The sequence below is a fragment of the Dermacentor variabilis genome, chromosome 1, assembly GCF_050947875.1.
Source record: "Dermacentor variabilis isolate Ectoservices chromosome 1, ASM5094787v1, whole genome shotgun sequence".
Classification (NCBI taxonomy): domain Eukaryota; kingdom Metazoa; phylum Arthropoda; class Arachnida; order Ixodida; family Ixodidae; genus Dermacentor; species Dermacentor variabilis.
The window spans coordinates 70,550,556-70,565,202 of record NC_134568.1 but is presented as its reverse complement, the minus strand read 5'-3'; the positions used below and the strand labels follow the sequence as shown (position 1 = coordinate 70,565,202).

Below are 14,647 nucleotides of genomic sequence, written 5' to 3'. Positions count from 1 at the left end.
ACTCGGCGTAAAGTTAGCTGAAACACCACACACACACACACACACACACACACACACACACACACACACACACACACACACACACACACACACACACACACACACACACACACATATATATATATAAATATATATATATATATATATATATATATATATATATATATATATATATATATATATATATATTTATTTATTTATTTATATATATATATATACAAGAAGAAAGGGGGTTAACCGAGGGGCCCGATTTTTATTAGTCATATCATAAGAAGCCAACAAACACTGACACCAAGGACAACATAGGGGAAATTACTTGTGCTTAATAAATGCAATAAAGAAACGATAAACGAATGGAAATTAAAGTAGATGAAAAAACAACTTGCCGCAGGTGGGTTCGGTTCCCACCTGCGGCATTCATTTATCGTTTCTTTATTTCATTTATTAAGCACAAGTAATTTCCCCTATGTTGTCCTTGGTGTCAGTGTTTGTTGGCTTCTTATGATATGACTATATATATATATATGTGTGTGTGTGTGTGTGTGTGTGTGTGTGTGTGTGTGTGTGTGCGTGTGTGTGTGTGTGTGTGTGTGTGTGTGTGTGTGTGTGTGTGTGTGTGTGTGTGTGTGTGTGTGCAGTTTGAGAAGACAGACGTCCCTACAAGCAGCGACCAACAACCGATGATTGGACGCATCCTGCATTTCCATTCACGTCCATTGTAAGTGGAAGAAACGGCATTGCATGCCTCCATGTTAAATATGGTCAAGATGGAGGAGAAAGTTAACAAAATTCAAGTCTGGGGTGTTACGTGCCAAAACTACGCTTTGATTATGAGCCACGCCGTAGTAAGAAACTCCATATTTATGTTAGCCACCTAGGGTTCTTTAACCTGCACCGAACGCACAGCACACGGCTGCACTTCACCCCCATCGAAACGCAGCCGCCGCGGCCGGCATTAGATCCCAGGCACTCGGGTTAATAGCGCAACACCTCAGCCACTACGCCACCATGGCGGGTGCGGCGGAGAAAGTAGTGAACATCGTTTTTACAGAGTGCGTTTCGCTTAGATGTTACCCCTTAGCGTGCAATAGAACGGAACGGAAAGCTTGGCCGATATGTACGACATGGTGCTCATATTTCACATGGAGGACAAAGTCTTTTCTGTGACATAGGCGGTTTGCTGGCCAATGTGCTGGGAATCTTCTTGGCTAACAAACACAATCTGCGCTGCTGTACTTTTCCGGTGACAAATCGCACAGCGCAGAAGCACACGCACAGATGTTTAAAGAATGGGACGACAGACCGTCTGCAGTTTGCCATGACGTCAAACTAAGAAGCACAAACAGCGACATTTCTGTACTTTTCTGGTCAATAGTTCAGTTAGCATGGTTGCGGCACGCATTACTTTTTTTTTTTTTTTTTTACTCCAAACGACGAAAACTGTGCGTGCACACATGGTGCGGCGTTTGCGACGTTTGAATTTTGCGCCCTTTCCCGCACACTCCATTGCTCCGGCCGGTGCACGGTGTTAGCGCGATAAAGAAAGTAGGTCATCAAAGAAGCGAAACATAAAACTTTCATACACTTGCAAATCGCAGCAATTGTTCAGAAATAACATGAAATTACAAAATTTGTTATCAAATGTTACAATTTATGATAATATAAGCGTGTATTTGTATGAGCGTACTTGTATGATTGCGCGTTTGCGCTGTTGATGGTTCGGCGCATTCCGGATGTTTGTGCACGCCGTTTGTTTGAGAGCCTCCTGCGTTTTCTGCGTTCTTTGTGTGCTTCGCTGTGACTTCTTTGGGATATTTCTGCGTGTTTCTCGCATTTTATGGGCTTGTTGCCTCGAAGATCGCCATGATCGCCTCCGACTCAGCAACATCAAAAGTGAGTGAGTGTTTCGAATTCCCCTTGTTCGTCCATTGCGACGCGGTGAACGGAAGCGGGGAAATGATTTCAGCGCTTGTGCGTGTCTTCCGCGCGCCTCTTTCCTAGTTTTCATTGCCAGTACTATCCTTCCGTTGCGAGAATTGGTTGTACAGCACTAGATTTGTGGTATGTAACATGGACTTTTGTCCTGGTTTAACTTCACACTCCGCTTGTGGTGCCAGCTAAAACAGGGCATGTTGTACGCCACGATTTCTAGCCTTATTAATGAGCGCAAAACAATGCGACGTGAAACCATCCGATCTGTACTGTAATCGAAGATAATTCGTTTGCGCCACGCCGTCTAGTACATGGCGTGTGAGCGGGCTTGTAGGGGCAGTGGGATCGGCGAAAATGTATTCTGTTGCGCTTTTCGCGCGATCAGAAAACACGGAGGAGACTATCGCGCGATAATAATAAAGAATTTCAAGGGTGTACATGCGATTCTATGCGATGCGTGAGATACAATACGGGTGGTGCCACCGAGTGCTGCGAAATCGTCGAGTTATATGCCTTGCCAACCGCGTGTGCTTTGTTTTCCACCAGTTCGCGCACATTCAACTTTCTTTTTTCATCTTCTGCGTTCGACGCCATCGAGTGCTTCGCGCAAACGGCATCACGTAGGCGCTCTTTGCATTCACGGAAAAGGCAGATTCCATGGCACTCCAGGTCCTACTTTACTGGGATAGAACGTTCAAAATAATGTAAAAGCGTGGAATTTCAGCTTTTCGCACTTCAGTAACTGATTGATTTAGCAAAATTTTAAGATCAGTAAAGGAACGAGATGCCTGGGCATATCTGCCTTGTCGTGCTACTGTGTTTCCAGGCGGCATGTATACGTTACCGGCAACATAAACATCTATAATTAGCAAAGTTTCTTGTGACCATAGAAGTAGCTAGTTATGCCGAAAAGCTATTTTTGCTTTGAATTCGAGCACTATAGAGAGAACAGATTGAAAAGGGAGCGCATCGTTGTGAACTAAATGACGCTTTGCCACAAGCTTGGAATAATTCTTTTTCGGTGGAGCAGTTAGGTGAAATACCTTCTTTGAGAATAAGCAAAACTTCAGTAGCATCAAGTAGACGGGGAGTAAAAGAATGTAACACTGGTTTTATATGAAGGTTTTAAGATGTGGCCATAACAGTTAAGTAGATGAGCAGAAATAATTTTAAAATAAGGAGAGGAATGTGAAATAAATTATTTGACCAACTTGCACTGTCATTGGCAAGAGTAGCCACACTTTAGTGTTTTCAATAACTAGTCATTTGTATCCATCCGTTTATGTCAGCCTAATGGTCAATGTAGCTCTTTTGACTTGCTTTTGGTGCATTGTGGCTTCACGTTTTAATACTGACATCTTTTTTCAGATTCAAAATGAGCTGGGAGACACGCTAAAGGTGAATTCTTTGGCCATCCATTCTGTAGCGTCACCATGATCAAGTACAGGGATGCCGTGAGAATGTATTGCAGGAAGCAGAAAAAACAACATTGCTGATGCAACTGCAAGCATTTCCTCCAGTGATCAATTGGTGCAGAGTGCCTTCAGTAGCAGACATGGTGCCTTTAAGCACTCAGATGAAAGACTTTGCAACTGCACTGGGACTGGGAGTGAATTTCAGTGTCACTTGTGAACATAGTAACCGTAGAATGTGCCTTTTTCAGTGTATATGCTTGATATAAGAGGGGCATTCAGAAACTTAGTGTGGACATTAGTGGTCTACATGAGTGCACATCTTTCTAGATTTACCAGAATGAAGGTATTATGACCTATGTCATACAGCAGTGCACTGCTAGGGGTATCAAACCAAAACAGCAGCACCCATTGAGAAAGTTGGCTGAAGAACGAGCAGTGATTGGGGCTTTCTGCGTTTAAAGGGCCAAATTCCAAAAAAGATCGATGCCGAGCTGGACGGTGTGCAGTGCCGGTCACCACATACTGTAGCCAGCATGGCATGAATCTCCTTGGCATTATGTCTCTTTAAGATACAGAAATTGCATCACTGCTCATAAAACAATTGGAAATTGGGAGGTTGAGGGGCAGTGGCAGGGCTCCCCTCTGCAGCAGCCAGTGCATGCCCTCTGCTATTGACAATCCTACCTTAATGAGAACCAGTGATGCATGTTATCCTATTACGCAGCTAAGTGCATTCCTTGTTTTGTGTTAAGGGGACACTAATGACATCCTAAATAAATTTAAAGCATTGGTTTAAATATCTAATTCTGTTAACTTCTTGGTAGTTGGTTGATTATTAGAGAAAATAAAGCTCAAAGTTAAGTTTTCTGAGTATCGCCCCAAAATCTTCGTGCTGACACCTCATTGTCACATCGTGGATTTCAAGTATTTCAAGATTTCAACAAACTTTGGTTGTATTGGTACAGTAGAAGTTCCTGACGCTTCTTTATTTTGGGTCTTTGGCTTTTTGGAATGCGATGAAGAACATCTTTACTTGTAAAAAAAGATTGCTACACCTGAACAGACATCATCAAAATCCATGACGTCACAGCAAGCTGGTGTGGCGACTTCAAGGCAGCACTGCCACCAATCTTTCCTCTTGCTTCTTTTACAGTTTACTCAGCCTCTTGTCACAGTACGAGTGAATCTCTTGAATTGTAGAAAGATAATTTACAGATACATCTAAAATAATTTTCTCTTTAATGCTTTCATGCCGTAGTTGCTTAGGGGCATTGGCACAGCGCCGCTAAGCATGAGGTCACAGGATCAAACAACCGCATTTTGATGGAGGTGAAATGCAAAACTAACCATGTACCGTGCAGCCTGAGGTGGTCAAAATTAATCCGGAGTTCCCCACTATGGTGTGCCTCAAGATCAGATTTTTGTTTTGGCACTTAAAATGCCATAATTTAATTATTTTAATTTTTCTTTAGTGCTCCTTTAAGCTGTAGCATTCATTATCTCTGCAAAAACTCATGCTGAAAGTATTCTCCATAAAGATTTAATAAACAGTAGATAAAAGTGTCTACTCATATTTTAATTAGTGGTGATACGTAATGACTATTAGAACACTGGCACGAGACAGTCAGAATTGTAATACAATGTGTGAGGGCACAATGACGGACATCGAGGAAGTGATCAAGTCTCCCTAGAGGTCCGTGACATGGACATCAACTGACTGTCCACAAACTTCTGAGTTCGCTCTGTGGTCTTGTGCAGCCTGTGCTTTGCGAGTCGACTAATTTAATTGATGAGGTGGTGGTTGGCACATACTGTCTTTGCGGCTTATGTACATTTCATACAGTGGAGTGGAATCTTGCATATTACTTCTGGAGCACAGCAAGCGAACATGATGTGTAGTGGTAACCTTAGTAATTATCGAAAGTCGTGTCCCTCTTCCAGCTCCTAATGCTGCTTGCCAACACAAGCAGCAGCAGTTGCCCAAGATAGTGTGAAAGAGATTCATTGAAAAGTGGCATATGCCCAGGGTCGCATACCCAGTCACCCAAGCTGTTCTGACGGTTGATTATGAACCCACTTCCCTCAATATAGCAGCCAAATCTCTTCCCATTAGACCATGGGCTACCCATTGACACAAATGGGTGGGAAAATAGAGACAAACACCCGAAAATATGAAGTATTATAACAATGGTCATCACATTAAATAACAGTAGATGTTTTGGATACCTTGGTTTACTTATTATTTTTCTTGTTTGTGCTGGATTGTTTGTTTTCTAAAACACGTGGCATCCAGAGAGCATAAGAAGCTAGTAAGAAGTCAAGTTTAGCATTCTAGATTTGCAACAGGTACTTTTATAATTTGTTTGCAGCAGGGTTGTTGTATAAATGTGCTTGAAAGGCTTAAAATGCAGGTTCACATAGGTTGGAGGAGTGCACATTGAGAAGGTTATCCTGGCACAGCTTACCATTGCCTGCCATGGTGGACCAGGAAAGTTTGCAAGGACCTTGCTTCACCATATGTTCACAGAGGAGGAGCTCACGGGCAATTTGCGCTTTGGAAATAACACCAAGGGGCAAAAGAGGCTCTTGACCCCACCAGGGTCAGCGCTGTTATAGGCAAGTACCATGTATCCTTTCCGGTTGCATTAATACATTCACACTTTTTCTAAAATTAACAACTTGCATTGGCACAGCAAACCACTTTCACGTAGCCCATGTGTGCAGTTGTGTGCTACAGTAGGCTACTATTTGGAGTGACTGCTCATATGACCTTAAGTGCCTAATGCCACCACACTCAAATGCTTCTAAAATTTAAAAGTTGCCTTCATTGCCAGAAGTTTGTGGCGGCTCCACCAGATGAAATGAGGCTGCATTTGCGCATTAGCAGTGCTACTTGGCTGTAATTGCAATGAATAGTTGTCTGTGAAGCACGCTCAAGATCTAGTGGCATGGAGGACATGTTTAAGTAGCCTGAAAGTGTTATTCTAATACACGAATTGCGCAGAAGCTATGCTCAAGTGTGGTTACTGCTAAGCTCGAGGAGCAGCATGTTCACTAAATTTCAGCAATCAAAAGAGAGCTCCAGGTTCTGGCATGTGAAACAGTAGTTTCACCAATTTTAACAGACCACATTGAATTAAACTTGCTCCTATCTTGAAGGAGGTCTATGTGATGCCAGACAGCAGGCTTTCAGCAGAAGGAACACGAGTTGTGTGGCAATTTTGTTCTGGTTATTTCAATCAAAGAAACAGGGACAGGGTTGCCAGCATCACTGTCAACAGTACTATGTTTAGTGGACGCTTACTCATTCTAAGCACCTAACCTACGACTTGTAGTTATTAACATGCACTTTATCACTTTGTATTCTAAGATATGAAAAAAAAATATTTATGTGGCTTTTCCCCATATACTTCAATAAATTGAGAATAGGCCCTTGGCAACTACTTTATAAAGCTTGTTGCAGACCATCGGACATGTCCACTACTCCCATTCTGAAATTGTTGGAATTGTTTCCTGCTTCCTTACTTCACTTGTATGTCCTGTTTACAGGGTTGTTATGAACCACTGCTAAGTAGATTGTTGGCTTAAATTTATCAAAAGGATGAATGGGTTTTCCCGTTGCTCTTGTTTAGCCCGTTGAGGTTCACATTTTGGGGATCCTCCTTTTTTCATGGTGTTTTTCTTGACTTTTCTAAGGCTTTCGACAAAGTACTTCATCAACTACTTCTACTAAAAATCAGCACTTCGAAAATTGACCCAAACATCCTCAAATGGATCGAATGTTTTTTATCTAACCGAACCCGATATGTTATAGCTAACAATCACGCTTCCTCTCCTTGTCCTGTTGAATCTAGCGTCCCTCAAGGTTCCGTTTTAGGTCCACTACTATTCCTGGTCTACATAAATGATCTTCCAGATAACATTAACTCTAGTATAAAGCTATTTGCAGATGACTGTTATCTACCGTGAAATAAATAACCATAATGATGCACTTGTCCTTCAATCTGACCTAAATAAAGTATCTGAATGGTGCAATAAATGGTTAAAGACCCTTAACCTCAGTAAATGCAAGTACCTGGAATTTTTGCGAAGCACTAATGCCTCAATGTCTTCAGAATACAGAATTAATGGCATCGGACTGGAGCGCGTGTCTGCAAACAAGTATCTCGGTGTCTACATACCTGATGACTTGTCATGGCATACTCACATTGACCACATCATAGGTAATGCGAATCGCACTCGGTTATTTCCGACGCAATTTTTTCCAAGCTCCAGAGCACCTAAAATTAATGCTTTATCAAACTTTCGTTTGTCTGAAACTCGAATACGCGTGTGCAGTTTGGGATCCGGCACACCGCACTCTCATTCAATCCATAGAATCCCTTCAGAATCGATCAGCTCATTTTATTATGTCGAACTATTCACGCACTACTAGTGTTTCGCAGATGAAATCGTCACTTACCCTTCCTAACCTTCAAACTCGGCGCAACATCTCGCGCCTTTGTTTATACCACAAAGTGTTCCATCACCGTTCATTGAATCAGCAACTCATTTCGCAGCCAGGTACTTTTCCTCCCGTATCGATCACAGTAATAAGGTAGCTGTTCCTCTTTGTCGCACTGACAAGTTCTGCTTTATTTTATGCCGAAAACCTGTTCTGAGTGGAACCACCTTCCCTCTTCTATCGCCACCTTAGCCGATGCGTCATCATTCAAGACCGCTGTGACAGATCATCTTTTAAAAGGACTCGAATTTTGCTGGTTTTTTTTTCCTTTTATTTTTCTGCGCTTACTGTCTGTTTATTTTATCCTTGTCCTTATAGGCTTGAATGCTTTTTGTTTGTAAACCATGTACCCACCCCCTCTGTAATTCCCATTGGGCCCTGAGGGTATGATGATAAATAAATAAATATGCCTCTCCAATTTAGGAGTTATATATTTTTTAATGGTGTGCAAATACTCAAAACTTTCGAATTGAATAGTGTCCTGTTCAATTAGGTCTTTGAATGGTCACTATTTGTAAATGTGAATATTATTCTAATATTTCAAAACACCAATAAAACAAAATTTTAGCCAAAGTACGGTAAACTTTCACCTGCAATAACATAGTGTAGACATAAAGCGTGTGAACTTGTACGAATAGCAGACCGGGCTATGTTATTTAAGTAGCTGTACTTTAGAGGCTGTACAGCAATCATTTATGCTTACTGAAGAGTCCTGCGCATGTGAAGAAACCTTGCTGCTCGATTTGTGCTTTTAATAAACAGCTCTTCATAACATAGTATGCAGTGACAGAAACTTGCCAACCTTAAGAATACTAGGATGTGAACATCATTTTACATTAATTGTGATATCAGCTGTTCATTATTCAGAAGCTATCCAATATTCGATTTGCTTCTGGCATTATTCGGTTCGGTCTCAAAAATCACTATTCGCACATCAGGAATATTTTTGTTGCAGATTTAAGCTCTTCAGAGTGTCTTTCCAAGAAAAAGAACTGGTAAATAATTTTTTAAAGTGGCAATAAAGCGGCAAAACCCTTTCAGTATTTGCAGTTTTACATGTTTTATTTTTCTATGCTGGATAAAGCAGCATAATTCTTTAGTATAATGAAACTTGCAAAAACTTGTTTTATCGTAAACTAGGTGAAGTGGCAACACTCCTAAACTGCTGCAATGACAGACACCAAGGAGCTAAGTGAAAAATCAGTTTTGGAGAAACCCAAGGGGCGACAGCACGATGAGAATATTTTCTAGAAGTCTCGGAATTTGCAGCACCTCCAGTGGGATGCTAGGCAACACTTTGTTCTGAAAAGGCACATTTTTTCAAAATGTTCCGTCACAGCCACAGATGTATGGCAGTGAACCCTAAAAGGGTTAAAGAAGTCAGTCTGCTGGCGTATGGCTCTTAGAAGACTGAGCATTTCTTTGTATCTGTCACGTTCTGCATGTGTCAGGCTAAGCAGCTTGGTGCACAACTACACGGAATCCTCATTATAACAGTCATTCAGTCGCTGAGGCAGAAAACACACTTCGGTGCCTCATAATCACAAAGTGGTTTTGGCTCGTAAAACCCCATAATCAAAACACACTTCGCTGTAAGCAGTATTTTCTTTAATGTAGAAAGTCCTAAGTCATTGTGAGGTGAGAAGTACATTCCAATTGCATGTGAACTCGTGAAACCTAACTTCAAATGAAGCCACGCTCAATTCTAGTGACATGACAGTATTGTATATGGAGCTTGGAAAAAGCACAGTGAAGTGCTGCACATTTTAATTATGAGTTACAAGAAATAATTTTAGTTGTCAGTAGTTTAGGTTTATTTATGAACGACGCGAAATTTTTTTCACCATTTTGTTGCTAAGCAAGCAAAGTTCACATCTTCGACATTGAGGATATTCATAAAGTTATTTTGCTACAGTGTTTTCTTCCTCATTGCCCTTTCCTGCATTTCACACTTAGTGGAGTCCTGTGCCACATTGAATAAATTTAAATAGTCATGCTGTGAAGCTGTACCGTGGAAAGTTGGAATAAAGCAAGACAAATACATAAATTGATTTCATTATAATGAGGACATATTGCATGCCATGCTATTGCATGTGGAAGTTGCTTTTTAAAACTTGTTCTGGCTTTTTGTTGTTTTTGCAGGCTTCACGTGTCGCAAATTTCTCGGTACCAACATGCCCTATGTAAAGAACTCTTGCCTCGCTTCTTGCATGGGACCAATAGCCTCTGAAGAGCCCAACTTGGACAGCTCAAACCAAAACACAAGTGTTGTGCTTTTGTAACTCGGCATTTTTAAGTTCGTTTGTTTATGTTAGTCTTTTTGAAGAGCCCAATTCGGATTTCTCAAACGAGCATACAAATGTTGTGCCTTTCTATGCCTTGACATTTGTATGTTAATTTTATTTATGCTAATAATGCTAGTCTCCTGAGAAGCCCACGTTGGATTGCTCAATCCAGAATACAAGTACTGTGCTTTTATATTTCACCACATTCTTATGTTAGTTTTTGATATTGTTCCAGCAAGGATAGTGTTTCCTTATTATTATATTTTTTAAGTATCTTCAGTCATTTCATGCCAAACCACCCAATTTTGTCAAGAACTCTTCCATTATGGCAAACCATTTCAACTTTGCTTGGTATTCAAAAGTAGGTACAATGAGAAAATTTTTGAAAAAATTTGCTTTCATACATACACCTGAGTCATTCCAGGGCAACCAACCAGCGTGTTTTTGACCATCACAGATATAGGTGAAAAAATTTAGATATGTTTGTTGAAGCTCCGAATTCTTCCTCCCCACTTATTTTGCTTCGCAAAAATTTTCTAGAATTTTGGCAAAAATTGATTGTTCTTGCCCAGCTAAGCTAGAAGGCACTGATACACGTTTCTTTTGAAAGGGAAATTGTATGATCCAGATATTCAGATGGTGTTCATGTCAAGAGACTGAAGTGGTGTGACTGTGAAAATTTGCAGTTTGAATTCGTTTCTTCGAATGCAGGGAAATACAGAAGGCGCAAAATAAATTAGGATCAGCTTAGTTGACTTGGGATAGCTGCAAAATATTTCAAGCCTTGGAGGTTCAGTTGATCACCTAAAAAACTGAAAAGTCAGATTTTTTGCAAAAAGCTTCATGTCGAATGCGAACAAGTTAGCTTTAGTGGCTGGCGCAAAAGTATACATCACCCATCATTACGTAGCCCTAAATGTCTGCTATGCATGTGACAAGTAACAAAAAGGGATTAAGTGCTATAAATTGCTTTTTATAATGTTCATTTGTGGATCACAAATACAGCATAAATATATGAAGCCATGTTATCTAGCAAGGAAAGATTGTTAATATAATTAGCCACAAGAGCTCCTCAACAAACTGTGACTGCCTTTTTTTATCATTACGAAGGCAGGTGACGTCGAGCGCTGCAGGCTCAACTCTTATTTTTTTAACATGAACTCGAAAAGTGGTCGCCAACGATGTCTGACCACATCAGACTGAGCACGGCGCACATATGACTTTTATAGATGAGTATATTCCGGCTCTGAAACAGTGGTAACGCGCAACACCACAAGAATTTATTCATACTCGTGTAGGTTTTCAGTTTTAATTACGAAGGTGTTTTCTACTTGCATCGTCATTGGGTTCCAAGCAGGCACAGAGTGTCCTGCACCCTGTATGTCGCATTGCAGTGCGACATGTCCTTTAAAATGCTTTGTGTGAACAATGTCAGCGCTCTTTCTGGATTTACTGTCTACATAATAGCAGATATTTCTTTTTGTAAACTGCATGGAACATATCTTTTAGCTCTGCAGGACTCCCTCACGAATTTAACACGTATTGATATCTTATGTGCGATGGCTGTATGGTTTACCTGGCCCATACCAAGCACAAGCCTCGTTGCGTTAGAGCATGTGTTGTGTCCCTTGGCAATAAAATGAAGACCCCAACACCACTTCTCTGTCATCTGGGTTGCAGACAAAGCCAGTTTTGTCGTCTGCATTCCCGGCCGGCAATCTTGTGCGCACATCCGAGAAAAGTCGGTGCTTACAAAAATTCAAAAAAGAATTTTTCGCATTTCAAAATAATGTATGCCATATTGTTTTGGCCAACTACCAAAGCTGTTTTTACCTTGGACATGAAGCTTCTTGCAAGAGATTAGAATTTTATAGTTACTTTATAGGCAATCAGCTGAACCTTCAGAGCTTCAAATATTTTTCTGCTATGCTATGTCACCTGGGCTACCATTTTTGTATTTAATTTCCGTCCTTTGAATTTTTCGTTACAAAAAAAATTAATGTATTGCAATTTTACTCATTTTGCCGGTGCCAAAAGCACTTGAAGTATTCAAATATTTGAAAAATTGGCTATTTTGCCTGTTGCATCACTTCACCGTATTTCCATGCACACCATTTGAAGGCCTCGATCAATACAATGTGCATTTGAAAAAGAATGTTGATTGATCTCCTCTGGCTCAGCTGAGCAGAAAAACTACTCGCCAAAATGCTACAAAATATCTGGCAAAAAATAAATAAAAGTGGGTAAGGAGTTTTGAGCTCTAGTAAACATATGGCAATGTTTTCAGCTATATCTGTGGTGTCGAAAAAACGTTGGTCGATTTGGCATGGAATCTCACACCTGCAAGTGCATCTGTGCCATTGTAAGAGTTCAGTAAAAACTGCACATTACAGAACTTCGAAAAAATAGTTCATTGCTATCTAAAATACATGAGTAAAAATTAATAGGTATAAGTCGGCTTAAATTTAAAATGCAACAAAATAACTCCGGTAATGGCAATGATGTGCCTTTCATGTTTGCATGAAACCAGATTTTCTTGTGAATTCTTTCATTATCTTTTTGTGGCAGTGAGCAAAATTGAAATAGAACACACACTAGGAGTAACTTTGTAGTATTCCAACTCATCACTAATAGCTGTTTTTTTTTTAATATAAAAATCTGAAAGTCAATATGAATAAGTCGCTTGATATGGAATGACCTGTGCAGGAACGTTATCGTGGCAAAAAACACAACTGGATCATGCAACAGCAATGCAGCATAATAAACTGCTCCCATAAGCATCACTTATTGCGATTGCCATGTTTCGAAAGTAGATAAGGTTTACTGAAATTGGCAGACACCATTCAACCAACAAATAAGGATTTTGCAGAGTGATCCTTTTTCAGTGTTGCAGATTTTTTTAATGTTGCCTGTGCCAGGTAGCATAATTCTTGTTCTTGAGCTGGATTATTCAGAGGTGGACATTACTATCATCAGAAATAGAAACACATTCAAGTGATTCTCACAAGTTTATTAATTCACTTATAACATCACGGCACATATTTCTGTTTGCAAATTGTAGCCAGTGAGTTTTAAAGACATATTCACTTGAAATTAATTTCCAGGATGACACCAGTTTTGAGATTTTTCCATAAATGTGAGAGAAATACATGGGCATCCAGTTAATTTTGTGCTTCAATGCGTAACAGTGCATTTCTACAGCCAGTTTGATGGCATGTGTCTCGTTACTGGTGTCATTCTGGAAATTTATTCTAAGTGCATACACCTTGTAAAATTACCGGCTACAATTAATAAAAAAAATTATTAGGAACTGAGTTTTTGTTAATTAGCTGAATATGGTGTCTCAATTTCTCATGCAAGTAATGTTTGGCACTCTGTATCTAGAATTATGTTAGCTGCAACAGCCAGTCTTTAATAAATTTCATGAAACAAAATTAACCACCCTTCATATCAGGTCTCAGTGATTGCTGTGGGCTCAAGCGAATCATGCCATGGTTATAGTACCACTGGCCACCTAATAGAGAAAGCAAGCACCTTTTTTGAGTGTTCTGATTTAGTCATGTCAGTCTGCTTGTACATTTATTTATTTAGGTATTTATTTTTTAAGATTTTTTTTCTTTTGGGAAATGTTTTACTTGAGGACCACACAGACTACATGTGTCAGTATTCAATTTTGTTATGGTGTCAAGCTGCAGGAAGTTTGTACTTTGCAATACTTTTTAAGAAGTTTCTGATGTTCTCAAACTACAAATGGTTGTACATTTACACAGATGTTTGGTTACAAATAAACAGTTTACCTAGAAAAATGGTTTTTGTCTGCATCAGTTCAGCACTCTTGATTTCGTGGAGGACCATTCACTCTGACAATTGAAAGTGCCAGAACAGTACTGCTAGCAGCTTTACAATATGGTTTATTACAGGCAATCTAGGAGCATGTTTTTGAGCCCAGGGTGACGGCCTGCAATTCAAGAGCGCCTGTATTTAAATTTTACCCCTATCCTCTCGCAGCAAACATCGTCATCAAAGGTAATTATGTGCAACACAACATAGCTCAGCAGTATTTTAAGAAAAGTGCAGTTTTAAACACTGCTAAATACACACTGGGGCATAAAGGGCTTTCAACATAATTTGTGTTGATGTTCAACAGATCTGCAGCAATTCCATGGGCTTTCAATATTGACAAAACATTTAAACAATACCTCAATAGGCTTTCAATTGTGAGACTCCTAACATGAACAATGCTTCAATGGGCTTTCAACATTGAAATACATGATAGTTTCAACAATATGCCAATGATCTTTCAAATTGAAAGGCCACAAAGATATTTCGACAAAATGTCCCGGGCCAATTATCAACACTTATCAACAATTTCCTTAATCATGTTTCAACAATTCCCCAATGTTCTTTGAATGATATTTGTTGATACTGAACAATGATAGTGCAATAACCTTTCAACAATTTTCTTTTTAAGAGAAGCCTGAGAATCAAGAATATTGAAAAATTAAATTTAC

The 14,647-nt window shown here is 39.8% G+C and overlaps 1 long non-coding RNA gene across 1 annotated transcript; it reads left to right on the top strand.

Annotated features, from left to right (window-relative positions):
• The first annotated feature begins 1,732 nt into the window (after positions 1-1,732).
• LOC142579136 (uncharacterized) lies at positions 1,733-14,131 on the top strand. The gene is made up of 4 exons (XR_012827358.1): positions 1,733-1,893; positions 3,301-3,330; positions 5,759-5,963; positions 9,994-14,131. It is a non-coding gene; the product is annotated as an uncharacterized LOC142579136 (long non-coding RNA).
• Positions 14,132-14,647: the final 516 nt, after the last annotated feature.